General features: G+C 43.2%; 1 long non-coding RNA gene across 1 annotated transcript; it reads right to left on the bottom strand.

Annotated features, from left to right (window-relative positions):
• Positions 1-5,766: 5,766 nt before the first annotated feature.
• On the bottom strand, positions 5,767-21,346 carry LOC141166712 (uncharacterized). Its single transcript, XR_012251341.1, has 3 exons — positions 21,236-21,346; positions 10,738-10,861; positions 5,767-10,654 (listed from the first exon to the last, which is right to left on the bottom strand). It is a non-coding gene; the product is annotated as an uncharacterized lncRNA (long non-coding RNA).
• Between the last annotated feature and the right edge of the window lie 464 nt (positions 21,347-21,810).

Genomic DNA, 21,810 nt, shown 5'->3' on the forward strand with positions numbered 1-21,810 from the left:
TATGCATTAAAGAACAGCGAAAAAAAGAGAAAAAAACACCTCACCCTCCGTGAAGTCGATGGATCCAGGATCATGCAGTCAGCGCTCTGACAGCGCTTAGCAATGTAGATTGAAGGATCAAGATGACTCAGCTCACCGGAAATCGACATATAAAATCCCCCAAAAAATGTATTTCTTACTTGGATAAAACAGTGCAAATCATAGTGAAAAAATTGTATGGATTGAGATTTTCACTATGTTTTATCCAAGTAAGAAATAAAAATTTGGGGGGATTTTATACGTATTCCAAGATAAAGGACATATTACTTGTATATTACTTGAGGCCTAGGATAAGGGACATATTAGTAGGATGGGGCCCAGGATAAGGGACATACAGTACAGACCCAAAGTTTGGACACACCTTCTCATTTAAAGATTTTTCTGTATTTTCATGACTATGAAAATTGTACATTCACACTGAAGGCATCAAAACTATGAATTAACACATGTGGAATTATATACTTAACAAAAAAGTGTGAAACAACTGAAAATATGTCTTATATTCTAGGTTCTTCAAAGTATCCACCTTTTGCTTTGATGACTCCTTTGCACACTCTTGGCATTCTCTTGATGAGCTTCAAGAGGTAGTCACCGGAAATGGTCTTCCAACAATCTTGAAGGAGTTCCCAGAGATGCTTAGCACTTGTTGGCCCTTTTGCCTTCACTCTGCGGTCCAGCTCACCCCAAACCATCTCGATTGGATTCAGGTCTGGTGACTCTGGAGGCCAGGTCATCTGGCGTAGCACCCCATCACTCTCCTTCTTGGTCAAATAGCCCTTACACAGCCTGGAGGTGTGTTTGGGGTCATTGTCCTGTTGAAAAATAAATGATGGTCCAACTAAACGCAAACCGGATGGAATAGCATGCTGCTGCAAGATGCTGTGGTAGCCATGCTGGTTCAGTATGCTTTCAATTTTGAATAAATCCCCAACAGTGTCACCAGCAAAGCACCCCCACACCATCACACCTCCTCCTCCATGCTTCACGGTGGGAATCAGGCATGTAGAGTGCATCCGTTCACCTTTTCTGCGTCGTCCAAAGACACGGTGGTTGGAACCAAAGATCTCAAATTTGGACTCATCAGACCAAAGCACAGATTTCCACTGGTCTAATGTCCATTTCTTGTGTTCTTTATCCCCAAAAAGTCTCTTCTGCTTGTTGCCTGTGCTTAGCAGTGGTTTCCTAGCAGCTATTTTATCACGAAGGCCTGCTGCACAGTCTACTCTTAACAGTTGTTGTAGAGATGTGTCTGCTGCTAGAACTCTGTGTGGCATTGACCTGGTCTCTAATCTGAGCTGCTGTTAACCTGCGATTTCTGAGGCTGGTGACTCGGATAAACTTATGCTCAGAAGCAGAGGTGACTCTTGGTCTTCCTTTCCTGTCCCGTCCTCATGTGAGCCAGTTTCTTTGTAGAGCTTGATGGTTTTTGCAACTGCACTTAGGGACACTTTCAAAGTTTGCCCAATTTTTCGCACTGACTGACCTTAATTTCTTAAAGTAATGATGGCCACTCGTTTTTCTTTACTTATCTGCTTTTTTCTTGCCATAATACAAATTCTAACAGTCTATTCAGTAGGACTATCAGCTGTGTATCCAACAGACTTCTGAACAACACTACTGATAGTCCCAACCCCATTTATAAGGCAAGAAATCCCACTTACTAAACCTGGAATGGACCATTTCCGGTAACTACCTCTTGAAGCTCATCAAGAGAATGCCAAGAGTGTGCAAAGCAGTCATCAAAGCAAAAGGTGGCTACTTTGAAGAACCTAGAATATAAGACATATTTTCTGTTGTTTCACACTTTTTTGTTAAGTATATAATTCCATATGTGTTAATTCATAGTTTTGATGCCTTCAGTGTGAATGTATAATTTTCATAGTCATTAAAATACAGAAAAATCTTTAAATGACAAGGTGTGGCCAAACTTTTGGTCTGTACTGTATACCAGGATGAGAGACATATACCAGGATGGGGGGTATATACCGTATTTTTCGGACTACACTTTTTTCCTCCAAAGGAGGAAAATGGGGGATGCGTCTTATAGTCCGAATGTTGGGGTGGGGATATATATATATATACTATGTGGGGTGTGAGGGGAGCGGTAGCGGCGGAGAAGTGGGGCACAGGAGGCAACAGCTGCCTGCTGCAGCCTACACTGTCCCCGTTGCTAAAGAAAATTAATATTCACTGCTCCCCACGCCCATGGGAGTAGTGAATATTCATTGTCCTTAATAGCCCGCATACAGTGTAGCCGCAGCGTTACTCCTGCTGCAGCCGGGCGATCGCATGTGTCCGCTATTAAAGGGCATGAATATTCACCCCCTCTCCACACCCATGAGAGTGGAGAGGGGTGAATATTCATGGCCATTTTAGCGGGCACACGCGATCACCCGGCTACAATGTGTGCGGCTATTAATTAGCATGAAGTCACTGCTCCCCACGCACACAGTCCCGGCATGGGGAGCAGTGACTTTTCCAACAGCTGATCTCACCTTGTGAGCCAAGCATGGCAGTGACGCCATGCGCGGCTCACATGGCCAGCTCAGTGTGGGCAGACAGGACGCAGCGCTGGAGGAGAGAGAAGGAAGGTGAGTAAGATTGTTTATTTTTTTATGTGCAGCGTGATGGGGATTAGGGAAGCCATGCGTACCAGGATAAGGATGAGGGGACCATGCATACCAGGATAAGGATGAGGGGGCCATGCATACCAGGATAAGGATCAGGGGTGCCATGCATACAAGGATAAGGATGAGGGGGCCATGCATACCAGGATAAGGATGAGGGGTGCCATTCATACCAGGATTGGGATGAGGGGACCATGCATACCAGGATAGGGATGAGGTTTGCCATGCATACCATGATAGGGATGAAGGGTGCCATGCATACCATTATAAGGATGAGGAGTGCCATGCATACCAGGATGAGGGGTGCCATGCATACCAGGATAGGGATGAGGGGTGTCATTCATACTAGGATGGGGATTGCTGTGCCATGCATACCAGGATAGTGATGAGGAGTGCCATGCATACCAGGATAGGGATGAGGGGTGCCATGCATACCAGGATGGAGGGGTGCCATGCATACCAGGTTGGAGGGGTGACACGCATATCAGGATAGAGGGGTGCCATCAGGGCCGGTGTCAGCACCCGGCGTACCCGGGCAAGTGCCGGGGCCCTGGAAAATCAGAGGGGCCCAGCCGCCCACTCACTGTCGGGGCCCGGCCCACACACCCGCCCGCCCACTCACTCACTGTCGGGGCCGAGCCCACACACCCACCCGCCCACTCACTGTCGGGGCCGGGCTCACACACCCGCCCGCCCACTCACTGTCGGGGCCGGGCCCACACACCCACCCGCCCACTCACTGTCGGGGCCATGGCCGCATCTTCGGCACCTGTTCAGTGACGCAGGCGCTGCTTGATTGCCGGCACTCCCCCAGTCCCAGAAATGGCAGCGCGCTGTCAGGCTGTGTCTGCTAGTAATGACATAGCAGGGTCGACGGCACTGCACCTTTAATTTTGCTTGTGTGTCGCCCCTGCTGCGTCATTACTAGCAGACACAGTCGCACAGCGCGCAGCCATGTCTGGGGGAGTGCCATCAAACACCGTCGGAGCGGAGGTCCTGCACAGATGGCTGGGGAGCGGCCCGGACCCGACCGCAAGTGGACCCCTCTGATGGTCCAGGGCCATGAAGTCTGTGACACGCCGGGGGCCCTGCACTGCCCCATACCTGAGGAGCTGCTGGACAGGACACTGGACCGGGGACAGGTGAGTGAGGCTTCCCCAATCCCCATATTAAAAATACTTGTAATGGGTCTGTGTGAGTGCATGTATGTGAATGTCAGTGTGTATGACTGTGTATATATATTTGTCTGTTTTATATATGTCTTTAAGAATTTGTGTAAAAATATGTGTTTGTCTGTATGTGTATATATCTGTGTACCGTGTGTGCATGTCTGCGTACCGTGTGTGCATGTCTGCGTACCGTGTGTGCATGTCTGCGTACCGTGTGTGCGCGTGTGTCTGCGTACCGTGTGTGCGCGTGTGTCTGCGTACCGTGTGTGCGCGTGTGTCTGCGTACCGTGTGTGCGCGTGTGTCTGCGTACCGTGTGTGCGCGCGTGTCTGCGTACCGTGTGTGCGCGCGTGTCTGCGTACCGTGTGTGCCCGCGTGTCTGCGTACCGTGTGTGCGCGTGTCTGCGTACCGTGTGTGCGTGCGCATGTCTGCATATGTGAAGGATGAGGTGGCAGGCTGGGCCCTGTGTACTATATATATATATTTCTCCGCCGTATCTGTGCATCATGAATCGTGTATGTGTTAAAAGGGCCCACTGAGACTCTTTCGCCCGGGGCCCAGAAAAACCTGGAGCCGGCCCTGGGTGCCATGCATACCAGGATGGGGTGGGGGGCCACGTATAATAGGAAAGGGGGGCATATGTACCAGGATGGGGGATATTAACAGAATTGGGGGACATTATCCCTATACCAGTGTCAGCAGCAGGCCCCCTCCCCCTTAACAGTGCATCTTGACCACATTTTTTGCTTAATTTTTTTTTCTATTTTCCTCCTCTAAAACCTAGGTGCGCCTTATGGTCCTGTGCATCTTATAGTCCAAAAAATATGGTATATACCAGGAGAAGGGACATATTACCAGAATTGGGCCCAGGATAAGGGATGTATTTACCAGGATGAGGCCGGGGATAAGGGACATATATATATCAGATTAAATAGAAAAAACTTGCTGACAGATTCCCTTTAATGAATCATGAGAGTCTGAAAAGTTGCATATGCCTCCATGTGCCTCACAACAAAGTTTATTCCAGTCAGGGACTGGAATAAAATTTCTGCCATAAGAAATGCTGCTGCTTGTCATGTATTAGATGAGCTGTCAGGTTCTGTCCCTGTTCTGCCCCTGATCTGTACATTTTACAGAGCTGAGTGAAACTGGCATAAAAACTCCAAAAGCCACTAAATTTTTGCGCAACAAATTTTGCAACTTTTCAAAGTGATTAACGTCAGAATTCTGGAGTTTTTGCTTTAGTGAATCAGGGCCACAGCCTTTAAAAGAAATCTCGCACCTCAGCGCAAATTCACTTGCTACTATTATTTTCCAGTAACATAAAGCCTCACAAACAGGAGAGCTAAAATACCTTAAAATATGGCTCCATTAAACATAATAAATGTGCCCTATAAATATCTTCATACGGACGTTCATACTGTTATTCTAATTTAAGAACAGAATATACAAGCCATTAATACCCGTACATATCCCCCGGTATTTCTATGGACAGCGTGCTCTGAATGATTTCCTGAATTTACAAATAACATAAAAATAACTTAAGTAAATCCGTTATTTATGGCGCTTGTTACTTCATTTATTTTCTACCACCATAATAAGTGCGTTCAGTCATTTATTCCTATTATTTTGTGTTGGTGAATACACAAATCATGGCTATTTATTTCAATTACTTGTTTGGCCATTTATACCCGGACTATGCTGTATATTTATACCCAGCCATTTCTAATGAGTTGATTTTCGTACAATTTGTCAGTAACCCTTAATTGTGCTGAATTTCCTTCGTATTTTCCTGTAATGCTTCAATAAGGATATAACACTACAAGACCGTGTTAAAGTAAGCCAAATAACTATGCAGGACTCGTCATTTGTTTCCGGCAAGGTATATATTTCACTTATGTGTTAAATGATGATCAAATACAAAATTCTATAAGGCAGGGGTATAACCCAAAAAAAAATGGTTACCATGGCAACCAAAAATCTGTGCCACTGTCTAAAAATTTTAAATTGCCTCTGGCTTCTATCACTGTCAGTTTCCTAATAGTTTCTTTTGCAGCCTCACACACTAGTTCTCCCACCTCATGCCTACCCATCACTTAAAGGGAATGCACTTTCTATCCTAATATCAGCATAGATGCAGTTGGGAATATTTGCATTTTGGGCAAAATAAACCCCCCGGATTAACATACAGTTAGGCAATGAACCCTTATATGCTCTATTATATAATTATTATTACATCTCATGCCCCCCTCCATGAGCTAGAATGGAGAATTGATCCCACCCGCTCTAATTCTTACAGACCCACTTCATCCATTCATTTAAATACTGGCATTTAAAGGGATTGACCACTGTATTTTTTTTTAATAAATGTTTAAGGGACATGATTTTGTAGTACTTACTAATATATTATTACAATGGCTTTTCCTCCTTGATAGTGCAGCCTTCCTCGCAGACTGCACAGTTCTCCTCTTCTTAAAATGCATCATGTGACCAGAGTTGTCCATCAGTCTCATCCAATTGAAAGGAACTGTGCAAGGGTCTGGTCACATACCCCTATATTTTTAGAAATGAAGAGCTGTGCTATCTGTGATGAGGGCTGTCCTTACAAGTGCAGAAGGAGAACCTGTAATACTTGTATATTAGTAAGTGCCACAAAATTACCCCTTAAATAACTGATGTTGGAACCACTGTGGGCAGCTGATCGACAAGCTGGCCTGAAATCTAGAGGCTTTTCTCACACCAGGAGGGAGTCAGTGAAGAAAAGTTTCTCAAATGCCAACCAATAGAATGGTTAGTTTTTAATAATAAATTTTAACTGTGGCCAAGAATGTGACAATTCAGGAAAGCTCCAGAAGGTTCTAAAAAAAAGACATTTCAGAACCAATGGAGAAGTTTTTGTTCCGCAATTAAAGTACATTTTAATGAACAGATCTTGAGACATTAATACGCTCCACAATTAGATGTGTTTGAAAAATGTTCCTGTGCTGAGAAAATCTTATAAATGTGCCCCTGCTATGTATTGTGTTATGATTGTGTCTTAACATGTAGAAGTGTTGCAGTTCATGGTCGCACAAACACAGACAGATCCTCAGGGGAGGAAGCATAAATAAATATAAAGATGACACTGCAAGGACTCACAGCTATTTGTTTGTGTGAGGGAACACATTTTCTTGCCTGTTTGTTTTATCATAGGAATATGTAAATGAGCTGTTCAGGACTATAAGCCGGACACTGATCTGCATGAGAATCCGCATCCAAAGCTTCATATAAAATAAAGGGGACATTATCAGTGTGATGTGTGATGGTTGCTCTCCGCTTTTACTGCAGAGCTGTGTGTGATTATATCTAACACAGCTGCAGGTTCCTCCAACTCACAGGAAGCCAGTGTTATTATACAGCAGAGCTCTAGAGCGAGAGACAGTTCAGTTCTACTGTTTTGTGTTAGTTGCATGTCTTACACTGGTAACGCATCCTTTCATTTATAATAATATCTGGAGGCAGAATCTCATGCAGCTCAGGATCCAGTCCATAGTCCTAAACAGCTCATTTACAGGTAAAAAAAAAACACATGGATTTGCCTGGAATAAGACATCAGATTACAGATATCAAGGTGTCATTGTATTCAACTTTCTATGACCTAGACCCCATATAGACGTCTTAGGAGGGTTCATCCTGCTGACAGATTCCCCTCATCCCCTCATGAAAATAAAAATTTCTAAACAAGAACATGCAAAAAGTAATATCTACTTTAGTTAAAATAAATAAATAAATAAAACATTCATGACTAATAATCTAATCTGTGCATGGGCTGAATGCGTATTATGAAGGGTAGTGTTGTAGATTAATATCTGATGACAATATGGACAAGCAATACAACAACAGAACTCAGATTGAAATAAAATGAATGAAAGGTGAGGTTCTTCAATGAGGTGACTTCTGTTTCCTGCTAAGCAAATGGAAATTATGTAATGAGTTTATATGGAAATCTTACTTTCAATTTTTGTGTGGTGCATCCGACATGAATCATATTGCACAATGAGGAAACAAACGTGAGTTTAACATGACACTTTATATTTTTTTGTATGTAGGAAAAAGTCTGCATTTTCCCCATTTAAGAAGTTGAGACAAGCTGTTTAAAATAATATAATATCTTTAAGTTTGTCATTTTTCAACAGAAAAATATTAAAACCCAAAACATCTCTAGCATCACAACTGGCAAATGTTTCTGAAAGCCATCTTCTGCCCAATAACAACACTAACATGTATAGAACAGAGGAGGCAACATACAAAGATTCAAAGAGTCCTTCCATTATGTTGCCAGGCTTTCTCTAGTGATTGTTTCTCTATGAGTGGTATTCCCATGACTTTCAGCAAAATTTTTCTTCCCTTAGTTGGCTTAGAATGAAGTTCCTCTGGAGATTCGAGGCCTGTGCCGGTTCTTGCCTATCTAACCTGCGCCCTTGCCTTCAAGGTGCCCATAACAACCTCAGGGTCTGCTTCTGAGGTCCTTATGACTTACATGACTATCCCGGGTGGAAAACAGAGCATCATTTTCATCAATGATATCATTATTATTGGTTGATACGTAGTCTGCCGGATCGCCATCATTTAGGAAGCATCAGCCAATGCCGGATCTCATCTTAGCCATGAACTTTGCTTAATTTCCAATAATCTGCTCGTCACATTTATTAGCAGTCTGCCTTACATGATCTTTCTGATTTCATTCTTGATTGACATTTCCACATTTTCTTCCAGTCGACTTCGGAAGGGCCCAGCTATTTATTTTAATACCTTGTTTTAATCTGACAAGGTTTTTTCCCCGGCCCGGAGATGAAAAGTTTGCAGCTGTTCAGGTGGAAAAGGGCCTCTTTTCATCACGTTGTTTGATCACCTCGATAAAATGTTCCTCACTACAGAGATTTGCTCCTGGCATCGCTGCTAATCCAAGCTGAATGTGTGTCCTGCTTTACGCTGACAGCTGAACGGAGCCTTATTGTCTATGCCAGCAAGTGCTCAGAAACTTTACATTGGAGGTCAAACTGTATAACATTGTAACTCAGGATAAGCTGATCTTTATGTTTCACTGTTTGTTCTTATTCCCCGCATTCTGTAATCCTCTTAAAACAATTGTGAGTCGGGCTTCTTTGACACCAAATTATAATAGCTTAAAGGGAATCTGTCAGCAAGTCTCTGCTACCCCATCTGAGAGCGGCATGGAATAGGAGCAAAGACCCTGTTCCTAGAGATGCATCACTTACTGGGCTGCTTGCTGCAGTTTTGATAAAATCCGTGTTTTCTCTGCTGCAGATCTAGCAGTTCTCCGAATGCTCAGCTTTGTATAACCCCACCCACACCACTGATTGGCAGCTTTCTGTGTACACTGTGCATAGGCAGAAAGCTTCCTATCAGTGGTGGGGGAGGAGTTACACAGAGCTCATGACTATGTATGACTGCATGGCAGCAATCCTCTAGTGATAATCTCCTGCTGATAAAAAAAAAACCCTGATTTTTATCAAAACTACAGTAAGCAGTCCAGTAAGTGAGACATCACTGGAATCAGGGTTTTTGCCCCTTTATTTCTGGACAACCTGGACTTTAAACTTAATTTAGCCTGGATGGGGTTTTTTCTGTTCTAAGTAACTAACAGAAACCAAGTGAACCCTAATTTTGAATGATGGAAACAATATGTTGCCTATCTTCATACTACATTTTGTTAAATTCCCAATGCATTATACTGTATATAAATAAAAAGCACATTTACAAATAGTCTTGATAAAATCTATCACAATGTTTTCTCTCTATTATTTATTTTTCTTGCTTATATAGTGCCATTAGTTTCACAGCGCTTACAGACATTATTGACACTGTCCCCATTAGGACTCACAATCTCCATTCCCTATCAGTGTGTCTTTGGAGAGTGGGAGGAAACTGGAGAGCCTGGAGGAAACCAACACAAACACAGAGAGAACATACAGACTCCTTGCAAATGTTGTCCTCGGTGGGATTTGTACCCAGGACCCCAGCGCTGCAAGGCTGCAGTGCTAACCACTGAGCCACCTTGCTGCCCCTACAGCTTCTATGCAGACCCATGTGTCTCTATGGTTACAGACTACCAACAAAACCTTTTGTAGTCACATCCTAAAGTCATATTCCCTTCTATATAGTTCCTAACATGACAGGAGATGGAGGCAGCACTTCAATAAAATAGAATCCTACAAAAAATAAAGATTATATTTAAATCTCCTGTTTTGTTTGACTAGTGGATCAGTTTTTTTTGGCTTGGACCTATATAATGTCCAGAGTTGCTTGTTTTCCCTTGTATTTAAAGTTTTCGGTCTCTAACATATATGGAAGTTTAGCAAGAAGAAGGGGCTGATGGAAGTTCATTGCAGCAGGATCTGACTACATAGGGTGTGTTTGTAGTCTGTAACCATGGAGACACATAGGTCCACACAGGCGCTGTAATCACAATGAACGTTCCCACTTATTTTTAATTAAGATTATGTAAAGTTGGTTCTTCTTATTGTTATTGAGATGAATTAAAACAATAAAAAGATGGATATCACATTAAAAGAGGATTTATGTGTCAAATTCTTCAGTGAATTAAATGTAGCATTTATAATGATGATGTGATGTCTCCTCGAAGTTAGAGGAAGGTTTTCAAAAAATATTCTTGTAGTTCTGAAGTTGTCACACTGTCTGCCCTCATAACAACACTTTTTGGATGTCCCCTGGAGATTTAGTGACTATTTTGGTCAGGGGCAGAGGGGTGGCAGTGGGTGACTGCAGGTGACTGGCAGCTGTCAGTACTGGAAACTGCTAGAAAACATGAAACATAAAAAGTCAGAGAACAGGCGAAATCCACAATAATGAAATAAATAGGAGCGCGCTCAGCCTCACACCTGATGTGCGATCGGAAATCTTTGTTTTAATTATGTAGCTTCTTAGCCTCTTGGTTGCAATAAATTAGAGTGGAGACAACAGCTTGATTCTCCTGTGTGGGAGATTTAGGGGCAGACGAGCTGCCTAGAAAGAAAGAGATAAAGGCTCCTGATGAAAATTAGGATCACATAAAAATCTATAATAAGGATAGAACATATTTGTAGAGGGTATTGCATCTACTTCTCTGGGGAAAGATAACTTCTTGTACTTCCATTTGTAAATATCAACTGAGATTGATAGAGACTAAGAGAAGAAATCCTAAGATATATGGAGATGATAGATAGATACAGTACAGACCAAAAGTTTGGACACACCTCATGTAAAGATTTTTCTGTATTTTCATGACTTCGAAAATTGTACATTCACACTGAAGGCATCAAAACTATGAATTAACACATGTGGAATTATATACTTAACAAAAAAGTGTGAAACAACTAAAAATATGTCTTATATTCTAGGTTCTTCAAAGTAGCCACCTTTTGCTTTGATGACTGCTTTGCACACTCTAGGCATTCTCTTGATGAGATAGATAGATAGATAGATAGATAGATAGATAGATAGATAGATAGATAGATAATAGATAGATAGATTTTAGATTGCACGCAAAATTATTCACTCCCTTTTCCAAATTAAGTTTATTAGCAAAATTTGACAAATTGTATGCTGTTTGCGGTTAACCAAACAAGAACAATTTAAATAAGTCGACACAACTAATATAATAAGTAGTTTCTCCAAATTCAATGTAAACTGACATATAGTTAATACTGCAGTCTCAGAATTATTCAACCCCTTTATGACATGCATTTTAAGTATTTGGTACAGCACCCGGATGTGGCAGAGAAAGGAAACTGTCACCGACTGCAAAGTAAGGCTAGGATGAGATGGCTGTAGATTCTGTCATCCCAGAGAATCGGACCGATTATGCAAATGCAGGGGTGGATTAAGAGTAGCAAGGGCCCCGGGCAGTTTAGAAGGCGCGGCCCCCCCCACACACACACACACACACACCTGATGTATCACGTGACATGTCACATGTAACCCTTTGATAGATCATGTGATAGTTCACGTGAAATTAATTTTGCACAATATTAATATATTATAATCATTTTTTTACATTAATTGTATGACTTAATATTGAGCTGACATCCCCTATATACAGTATGAGACCCTACACACAATATGAGCTGCCACATAATCCTCCTATACACACAGCAGGAGGCCGCACGTAGCCATCTATACACAGCAGGAGGCCGCACGTAGCCATCTATACACAGCAGGAGGTCGCATGTAGCCATCTATACACAGCGGAAGGACGCACGTAGCCATCTAGACACAGTGGGAGGCCGCACGTAGCCATCTATACACAGCAGGAGGCCACATGTAGCCATCTATACACAGCGGAAGGACGCACATAGCCATCTGTACACAGTGGGAGGCCGCACGGTGAGATCTATACACAGTAGGAGGCCACACGTAGCCATCTATACACAGCGGGAGGCCGCACGGAGCCATCTATACACAGCAGGAGGCCTCACATAGCCATCTATACACAGCAGGAGGCCACACGTAGCCATCTATACACAGCAGGAGGCCGCACGTAGCCATCTATACACAGCAGGGGGCCGCACAGAGCCATCTATACACAGCGGGAGGCCACTGTTATGTTCTGCTACCAGAGCTAAGGAAAGAGAGGAGATCTGTCCCTACGATAGAACTCAGCTTAATCCCTACGATGTAACAGGGAACCTGATCCTGCGATCAGACCTGCTAAAGTCCTAAGCTAGTCTGTACGGAGACCTATAGATGTGGGGAAGGAATCCCTACAAGTACTAAGGACTGGGAGGAATATGGGACACCTCCTAACAGAAATAGTAGCAGACAGACGAACAAACAAAATATATAGAACATAGAGGTCAGTAGACCAAGCAAACTAACAGAGCAAGACACAGAGCACAGGCTAGCTAGAAAGTAGATATACAATGAAGTCCAGCAAAGCCAGAAGGGCGGAGCAGGATTAAATAGGCCAACAAGGTCATGTGACCAGCAAAGGAAAAAAAACCTAAGAGCAAGGTTCTAACAGCCACACATAGCCATCTATACACAGCGGGAGGCCGCACGTAGCCATCTATACACAGCGGGAGGCCGCACGTAGCCATCTATATACAGTGGGAGGCCGCACGGTGCCATCTATACACAGCAGGGGGCCGCAGGTAGCCATCTATACACAGCAGGAGGCCACACGTAGCCATCTATGCACAGCAGAGGGCCGCACGTAGCCATGTATACACAGCAGGGGGCCGCACATAGCCATCTATACACAGCAGGGGGCCACAGGTAGCCATCTATACACAGCAGGGGGCCGCAGTAGCCATCTATACACAGCAGGGGGCCACACATAGTCATCTATACACAGCAGGGGGCCGCACGTAGCCATCTATACACACCAGGCGGCCGCATGTAGCCATCTATACACAGCAGGGGGCCGAATGGAGCCATCTATACACAGCAGGAGGCCGCACGTAACCATCTATACACAGCGAGAGGCCGCACGTAGCCATCTATACACAGCAGGGGGCCGCAAGTAGACATCTATACACAGCGGGAGGCCGCACATAGCCATCTATACACAGCAGGAGGCCGCACGTAACCATCTATACACAGCGGGAGGCCCCCCAGATATAGCGGGAGGAGGTCGCACGGCGCCCCCCAGATACAGCGAGAGGAGGCCACACGGTGCCCCCCAGATACAGCGGGAGGAGGCCGCACAGCACCCCTCAGATACAGTGGGAGGAGGCCACATGGCGCCCCCCATATACAGCGGGAGGAGACCGCACAGCATCCCCCAGATACAGCGGGAGGAGGCCGCACGCAGTCACGCACACGCACACAAACATATACAGACATATACAGTACAGACCAAAAGTTTGGACACACTTTCTCATTTAAAGATTTTTCTGTATTTTCATGACTATGAAAATTTTACATTCACACTGAAGGCATCAAAACTATGAATTAACACACGTGGAATTATATACTTAACAAAAAAGTGCGAAACAACTGAAAATATGTCTTATATTCTAGGTTCTTCAAAGTAACCACCTTTTGCTTTGATGACTGCTTTGCACACTCTTGGCATTCTCTTGATGAGCTTCAAGAGGTAGTCACCGGAAATGGTCTTCCAACAATCTTGAAGGAGTTCTCAGAGATGCTTAGCACTTGTTGGCCCTTTTGCCTTCACTCTGCGGTTCAGCTCACCCCAAACCATCTCGATTGGATTCAGGTCTGGTGACTGTGGAGGCCAGGTCATCTGGCGTAGCACCCCATCACTCTAATTCTTGGTCAAATAGCCCTTACACAGCCTGGAGGTGTGTTTGGGGTCATTGTCCTGTTGAAAAATAAATGATGGTCCAACTAAATGCAAACCGTATGGAATAGCATGCCGCTGCAAGATGCTGTGGTAGCCATGCTGGTTCAGTATGCCTTCAATTTTGAATAAATCCACAACAGTGTCACCCCCACACCACCACACCTCCTCCTCCATGCTTCACGGTGGGAACCAGGCATGTAGAGTCCATCCGTTCACCTTTTCTGCATCGCACAAAGACACGGTGGTTGGAACCAAAGATCTCAAATTTGGACTCATCAGACCAAAGCACAGATTTCCACTGGTCTAATGTCCATTCCTTGTGTTCTTTAGCCCAAACAAGTCTCTTCTACTTGTTGCCTGTCATTAGCAGTGGTTTGCTAGCAGCTATTTTACCATGAAGGCCTGCTGCACAAAGTCTCCTCTTAACAGTTGTTGTAGAGATGTGTCTGCTCCTAGAACTCCGTGTGGCATTGACCTGGTCTCTAATCTGAACTGCTGTTAACCTGCTATTTCTGAGGCTGGTGACTCGGATAAACTTATCCTCAGAAGCAGAGGTGACTCTTGGTCTTCCTGTCCTGGGGCGGTCCTCATGTGAGCCAGTTTCTTTGTAGCGCTTAATGGTTTTTGCAACCGCACTTGGGGACACTTTCAAAGTTTGCCCAATTTTTCGGACTGACTGACCTTCATTTCTTAAAGTAATGATGGCCACTCATTTTTCTTTATTTAGCTGCTTTTTTCTTGCCATAATACAAATTCTAACAGTCTATTCAGTAGGACTATCAGCTGTGTATCCACCTGACTTCTGCACAACACAACTGATGGTCCCAACCGCATTTATAAGGCAAGAAATCCCACTTATTAAACCTGACAGGGCACACCTGTGAAGTGAAAACCATTTCCGGTGACTACCTCTTGAAGCTCATCAAGAGAATGCCAAGAAGAAGAACCTAGAATGTAAGACATATTTTCAGTTTTTTCACACTTTTTTGTTAAGTATATAATTCCACATGTGTTAATTCATAGTTTTGATGCCTTCAGTGTGAATGTACAATTTTCAAAGTCATGAAAATACAGAAAAATCTTTAAATGAGAAGGTGTGTCCAAACTTTTGGTCTGTACTGTACATACACGCATAAACACATTTGAAACACAAAAATACATATAAACAGACATCACACAATGATATCGGCACACACAGACACTCTGTGACATGCACGCACACACACATCACTCACCATCCCTCCGGTACAGCAATGCAGGGCACGCACTGCGTGACCTCACACTAGCAGACACGGCCGCGCACAGGGCCGTGTCTCCTAGCTGTGACACGGGCGGGCCAGCACAAGCACACAGGGAAGTTAACAGGTGCAGTGCTGGCCCGGCCGAAGAAGAAGCAGGGGCCCTGCGCAGCAGCTGGGGGAGGGGTCCGGGGGCCCCCCTGCCTCTGCCTGCCGGTGTGTGCCGCATTGGCGGCGCCGCGCCGCACATATTATAGTGAGGGCAATATGGCCATGGGCCCCCCGGGGGTAGCCCAGATTGCCCTCATTATAATCCGCCTATGTGCACATGGCACTCTGATCAAACTCTAATCAGAGTTTGATCAGAGTGTGATTCGATTCTCTCGGATGAGGAGCAGATGGAGGACAAAAATTTTTCCATCTTCTCCATTCTGTCAGTGTGATCAGACTGTGCTCAGATGTGGTGTGCTGTTCACGATTCCTACGGCGGAGCATGCTAAACACCCAAGGTCTCCATGCCTGAACTCCAAGACTTGAACCCCATAGAAAATATTTGATGAAATTCAAAGAAGGAGGTTGCAGCACATAAACCTATGAATATTAGTACAATTTAGGCAACTGTTCATGAGTAATAGGCTAAGATGACTCAGGAATGCTGCCGGAAGCTAGTGTTTGGCTATTCATTACTTTTACAGCTGGTTTTAACAGCCAAATGTGCCACACTAAGATGCTGCATAATTCTTAGATAGCAATAGTCATTAAAAGTGGCCTTTTGTATTGAATTTGGAGAATATGTTGGGTTGACCTATTTACATTGTTCTTGCTACTTGTTTTTTTGCAAACAGCAGAAACCTTTGCTAATAAACCTAATTTGCAATGGGGGCTGAATAATTTTGATTACAAACCATACAAGCTGATAATAGATCAACATATACCCCGAGTGTCAGCATATTGTGATTAATGTACATGAACTCCACTATTCCTATATACGTAAAAACCATAAAGTGTATATTTGAGATTTCTCTAATGACTCAATTCTGCATGTGCCCAGACAGGACTCAAATGAATTAGGGAAGAGATAAGGACCCAGGCTTAGCTCTTAATGAACTTTCTTATTTTGTTTTTATGTTGGGTTTTGTCTTTTCACTGGCCAGTGTGAACATGCGCCTACACGCTGCATGTATACCAATTTATATTCCAGTTCATCTCTTTAGGTTTTTGATTCAGTTTTTTTGCACTCTGTGAAAATAAGGGTGTGGAGTCCCTTTTCTTTGAGCTGGACATTACATTCATGTAGTTCCCCATGGCTGGGCGTCAATTAGCCAGGTCTCAGCCCTTACTCACATTTTATGTCACTTGACAATTGGTAAGGTTTTAATACAAGAGGTTAAGACCATCCCGATTTGGGTGCACCTTGACGTGGTGGGATGACTTTTACATTTTTTTAAATTATGTTAACTAAGTACTAGTGTTGAGCGAGTATGTTCTATTAACCCTTTCGCCAAGTATGCTCGGGCCGAGCTCCGAGTATTTATAGCTGCTCGGTGATATGGTTGAATCACTCCCAAGTGTGCATGATTTGCAACTGTTTGACAGTTTTATTACATGTGAGGAATGTCTATTTCTTACACATTCCTCACATGTAATAAAGCTGTCAAACAGTTGCAAATCATGCACACGGGAGCGATATAACCATACCACCGAGCAGCTGTAAATACTCGGAGCTCGGCCCGAGCATACTCGGACAGAACATACTCGCTCAACCCTACTAAGTACCCTAGATTATTCTCATGCACTATTGCTGTTTATTTTTTTACGGCAGGGTATTAGCTTATTATGTTTTTATCTTGGGTTTTGTCTGTTTATTGGCCAATGGGAACATGCACCTACACACTGTGATTAATGATGGCCCTTCATAAGATGCTTTTTTTTTTTGATAAAAAAAATTTAACTGTTAATTTTTACGTGTATATCAATATTGGAGTTCATGTATTCATGAATCGCAGTGTGCTGAAACACGGTGTATGTATTTGTAAGTATATTGTCCACATAGAATATGGGTGCACATATACGTTAATTTAATACTAAAGGTGTACAGGCCAGTTTTTGTTTTTTTTGTAGATAGATAGATGGTAGATACATGGACTTGACTATTGGAGGTGCAGAGGTAGTAGTCAGCCATGCTGTCTTTTTTTGAGGTGATTCAAAGACCCCTTTGATATGTAGCAAGCCATCAGTATTATAATAGCACAAGGTACTGTAGGTAGGAGCCCTATTAAAGATTTTGTATTGGGATCTAAGAACTTTAAGCCTCTCTATAAAGAGATAAATAATGTCCATATCTCTAAAATACTAATAGTAATATGATATTAATAATAATAATCATCATATATTGGATGAATTCTTTGGGTGACAGATGAAGGTGTGTTGGTGTAAAATAATCTGTATAATATTTGGGTCGGAGTTTGTCTTCTTCTCATGCAGAGATCTGCTTTATTCCTCGAGCATTGTAACCAATGGGTTAACAGAATTCTGTTTCAGAGTCATCATGAGCTGCTTTGTGTTTTTAATGGATTAACCAGGACAGTGTCTCCGTACTCCCAAGGTTCGAAAATATATTGCAAGTCTATTACATCCTTTCCCAGCTATAAATAAGATTTATACATAACCCATGGGGATTTTCCATTAAAAGTTCATAAATCAAGTTGTGCTTTTTCGTCTTTTCATCCGCAGTCATGCGAAGCTGGCAACTGGGAAAATAGTCTGAATTAAAAGATGAGCAGGTGAAAAAAAAAAAAAAATAGCCTTAAAATATATATACTTCCAATAGGAAAATAAATGAGCGAGATTCGTGCTTTTTAATCTAGCCTAAACTCCCTTTATAATCAGCCTGGAACTTATTTACTCTTGCGGAAATGCAGAAAGAAAGAAGAAACAGCAGCACAAGCAGAAAATCCATGACAACAGCACTTGTGAGTGTAATTGGGGAAGGAAACTGGGGAGAACTGAAATATGTTCCATACATCATAGAAATATAGAAATTCCCATACAACCATCTTGTAATTTTCCATTTGATTATATGCTGAGCCGTACACTGCACTTATTTATTGATGTGTAGGGAGACAGGCATTTTATTCGTTTATGGTTCCAGAAACATTTCCCCTACAAATAAGATCCTCGTTACAAGAGTCCTGGGATGAAAATGTAATCTTCCATATTTAGTGTTATCCTGCTCTGGAGGACATGCCAGGACATCACTTCTATTATTAAAAGAGTTGTCAGGAGTTGGGTAGGGTAGTTATTCCCTTTAGGCATATTGAGATTTTAATCAGATCAAGAGCTTCCGCCATGACTGTCAGACCCTCCATAGTCCAATGAAATGGACAAGTGCCCATAGAGGTCATGAGCTGTGGCCGTTCACCACAAATCTATTTATTTTCTATGGGCCAACCAGGTATAGCCACGTGCAGAGCTTAAATCTTTTTCATCAGTACAATAAAGAAAAATGAAATCAATGGAGCATATGCCACTAGGGATGAGTGAACCCGAATACAGACTTCTTACTGTACCTCCGATTAACTGTTTGAGTTCGGCAGACTAATAAAGCTTGTTGAAAGGTTGCAGCACAGTCAATCAACAAGATTTTCTGGTATGGGAACTTCCGGCACCAAGTATTAGCGTGGCTGTGATAGGTCGGCATACCATGTTAGCAAAAAAAAATAAGACGTGGTTCCCTCTTATTTTTAATAACAAGCGCAGGTAAAGCTAACAGCTGCAGCACGCAGCCCTCAGCTGTCTGCTTTATCATGGCTTGTTATCAAAAATAGAGGTGACCCCACGCCATTTTTTTTAGTTATTTGAATAAAGAATTTAAAAAGTGGTGTGGGGTCAACCCCATTTTTGATAACCTGCCAAAGTAAAGTAGACAGCTGGGGGCTGGCATTCTCAGACTGGGAAGATCCATGGATATTTGGCCCTCCCTAGCATAAAAAAAGAAGGCCTCAGCCACCTCAGAAAAGACGCATCTATTAGATTTGCCAAATCTGGCGCTTTTCCTGGCTCATTCTGCTTGCCCTAGTGTGTTGGCAAGTGGGATAAAATTTGAGGTTGATGTTAGCTGTGTAATGTCCACTGACATCAAGCTCAGAGGTTAGTAATGGAGCGACGTCTATCAGACACCCCGATTACTAACCCGGTAAGTGAATAGTTAAAAAGAAAACAGACACAGCCTGCCACTAACCGCGAGTAACCCTATGGAGTCTTGTTCTAAGAAAGTTCTGAGACCGAGGCTCAATAGGGTTACTCGTGGTCAGCGGCAGGCATGAGCGTGAGAATTTCTGTGACTGACGCTGAAAGGGAGTGAACTGTGAAGTCTCGTTCTGAGGACTTTCTCACAACGAGACTCCATAGAATTTAATGAGCGTCGTCGGACATTTCACTATTGGATTACTGTCAGAACTTCTTGGATTTATTTTTAATTAATAAATGGGTAAATGAGGGAGTGTGGGGGAGTCTTTATTCAAATAAAGTATTTTTTCTGTGTGTTAGTTTATTTTTTCTACTAGGTTCGTAATGGGGGTTTCTGACTGACACCTGTCCATTACTAATCCCTGGGCTTGGTGTCTAGCAGCTGCTCACATCAACCCCAAAAACAATTGTCTCGATTTACACCACACCAGGGCGATCGGGAAGAGCCGCGGCTAAGCGCCAGTATTGGCCCAGTTACCATGGGCATTCCCAGCCTATTAATATCAGCCCCCAGCTGTCTGCTTTTCCTTAGCTGGCTATTAAAAATAGGGGCTACCCCACACCGTTTTTTATTTACTTATTATCAATAAATAAATAAAAAATAATAATAAATTAATTAACGAAAAAAACGATGTGGGGTCCCCCCTACTTTTAATAACCACAGACACACAGAAGTGATAGATGCCTTTTCATTACTAACAAGTGGGCTTGATGTCAGCAGACATTACACAGCTAACATCAACCCCACAATCCCATTACCCAGATTGCCAACGCACCAGGGCAATCGGGAAAAGCAGAGGCTAAGCGCCAGAATTGGTGCATCTAATGGATGCACCATTTCTGGGGCAGCTGAGGGCTGGTATTATTCAGCTGGGAAGGGGCCAATATCCATGGCCCCTCCCAGCCTATTAATATCAGCCCCCAGCTGTCTGCTTTGCCTTAGCTGGTTCTTTTGTGCAGCTGCTGGTGAGTCACTGTTACTTCAGTAGCAGTGACTCACTGGCACCTGCGCAGAAAGACGATGAAGCTACTGGCCATGGAAAGTAGGAATAGGTAAGTATAATTGCGCGATTGCAGGGCACAGATGCTGGATTCCATGGCCAGAAATGCATGTCACAGGCCAGTGTGACACTGATGGGTGGGGGGTGCTATTCAAATGAAGACAGGAGGCAGAGATTTCTTTGAAGCACCTCACGCCCCAGAGCCTGGAAGAAATCATTAGCATAACAGAATGAAAGACGATTTCTGCACATCAAGACCGCCGATATGGGCATACAGGTAAGAATAGTTTAACCATTCTATTACCTGTATGCCCATATAAATAGGTAAAAATGTCTCAGGGGGTGAAAGATTCCCTTTAAAGTCTGTGCAGTTTATTGAAGGTTAGTAAATACTTTCGATGAAACTAGGAGCAATAAAATAACAAGCAATCAGTACATGCATTCAGGTAACACAGAGTTACATGTTACAAAATAGCTGAACAGTTCATAAACAACATATGTAAACCAGCTTGCTATCCTGTCTTATAAATGCAGCTAACTAATGCAGGGGTGAGAGTCTTGAGCAGCTGATGGCTGCAAACAGGTGCCTCATAGTTCTTCTTACCAGTGATGCTATCACAAGAGGGAGAGAATGGTGGATGTATTGTCCTCTGTACTCCAGTATGAGGAAACCAGCTCCTTCTTCTCACAATGCACCACTACAAAGAGAGAGGATGGTGGCAAGAGAGGGACAAAAAACTAGTGCTGACAGGCAAATTCAGCTACTAGATGGAGCCTGTGTACTTCAAAAAACTCAACAATGAAACTGAATGCTGAAGGCATGACACAGCCAGCTGTCTAAAATGTATGGTCAAACACTAGATAAACTGACATATATCGCCTCATTCAAATGGCTATATTTTTAGTTTGACACACTGACCTTATAATGATCTAGTATCAAGCTTAATAAATGAAATATTACTACATCTACATGACTATATCACCAGACCCACCATCAGTAAAGGTATACAACACTAGAACCACCATCAAAACAGGAATACAGCACCAAAACCACCATAAATACATAATTAAATCACCAGAGCCACCATCAGTACATGAATTCAGCACTAGGACCGCCATCAGCACCAGACTAGTGATGAGCGAACGTGCTGGCCACTGCTGGGTACTCGCCCGAGCATC

This window comes from Phyllobates terribilis, unplaced genomic scaffold (genome assembly GCF_046119375.1).
Source record: "Phyllobates terribilis strain yellow unplaced genomic scaffold, ASM4611937v1 Scaffold_11__3_contigs__length_659146591, whole genome shotgun sequence".
Classification (NCBI taxonomy): domain Eukaryota; kingdom Metazoa; phylum Chordata; class Amphibia; order Anura; family Dendrobatidae; genus Phyllobates; species Phyllobates terribilis.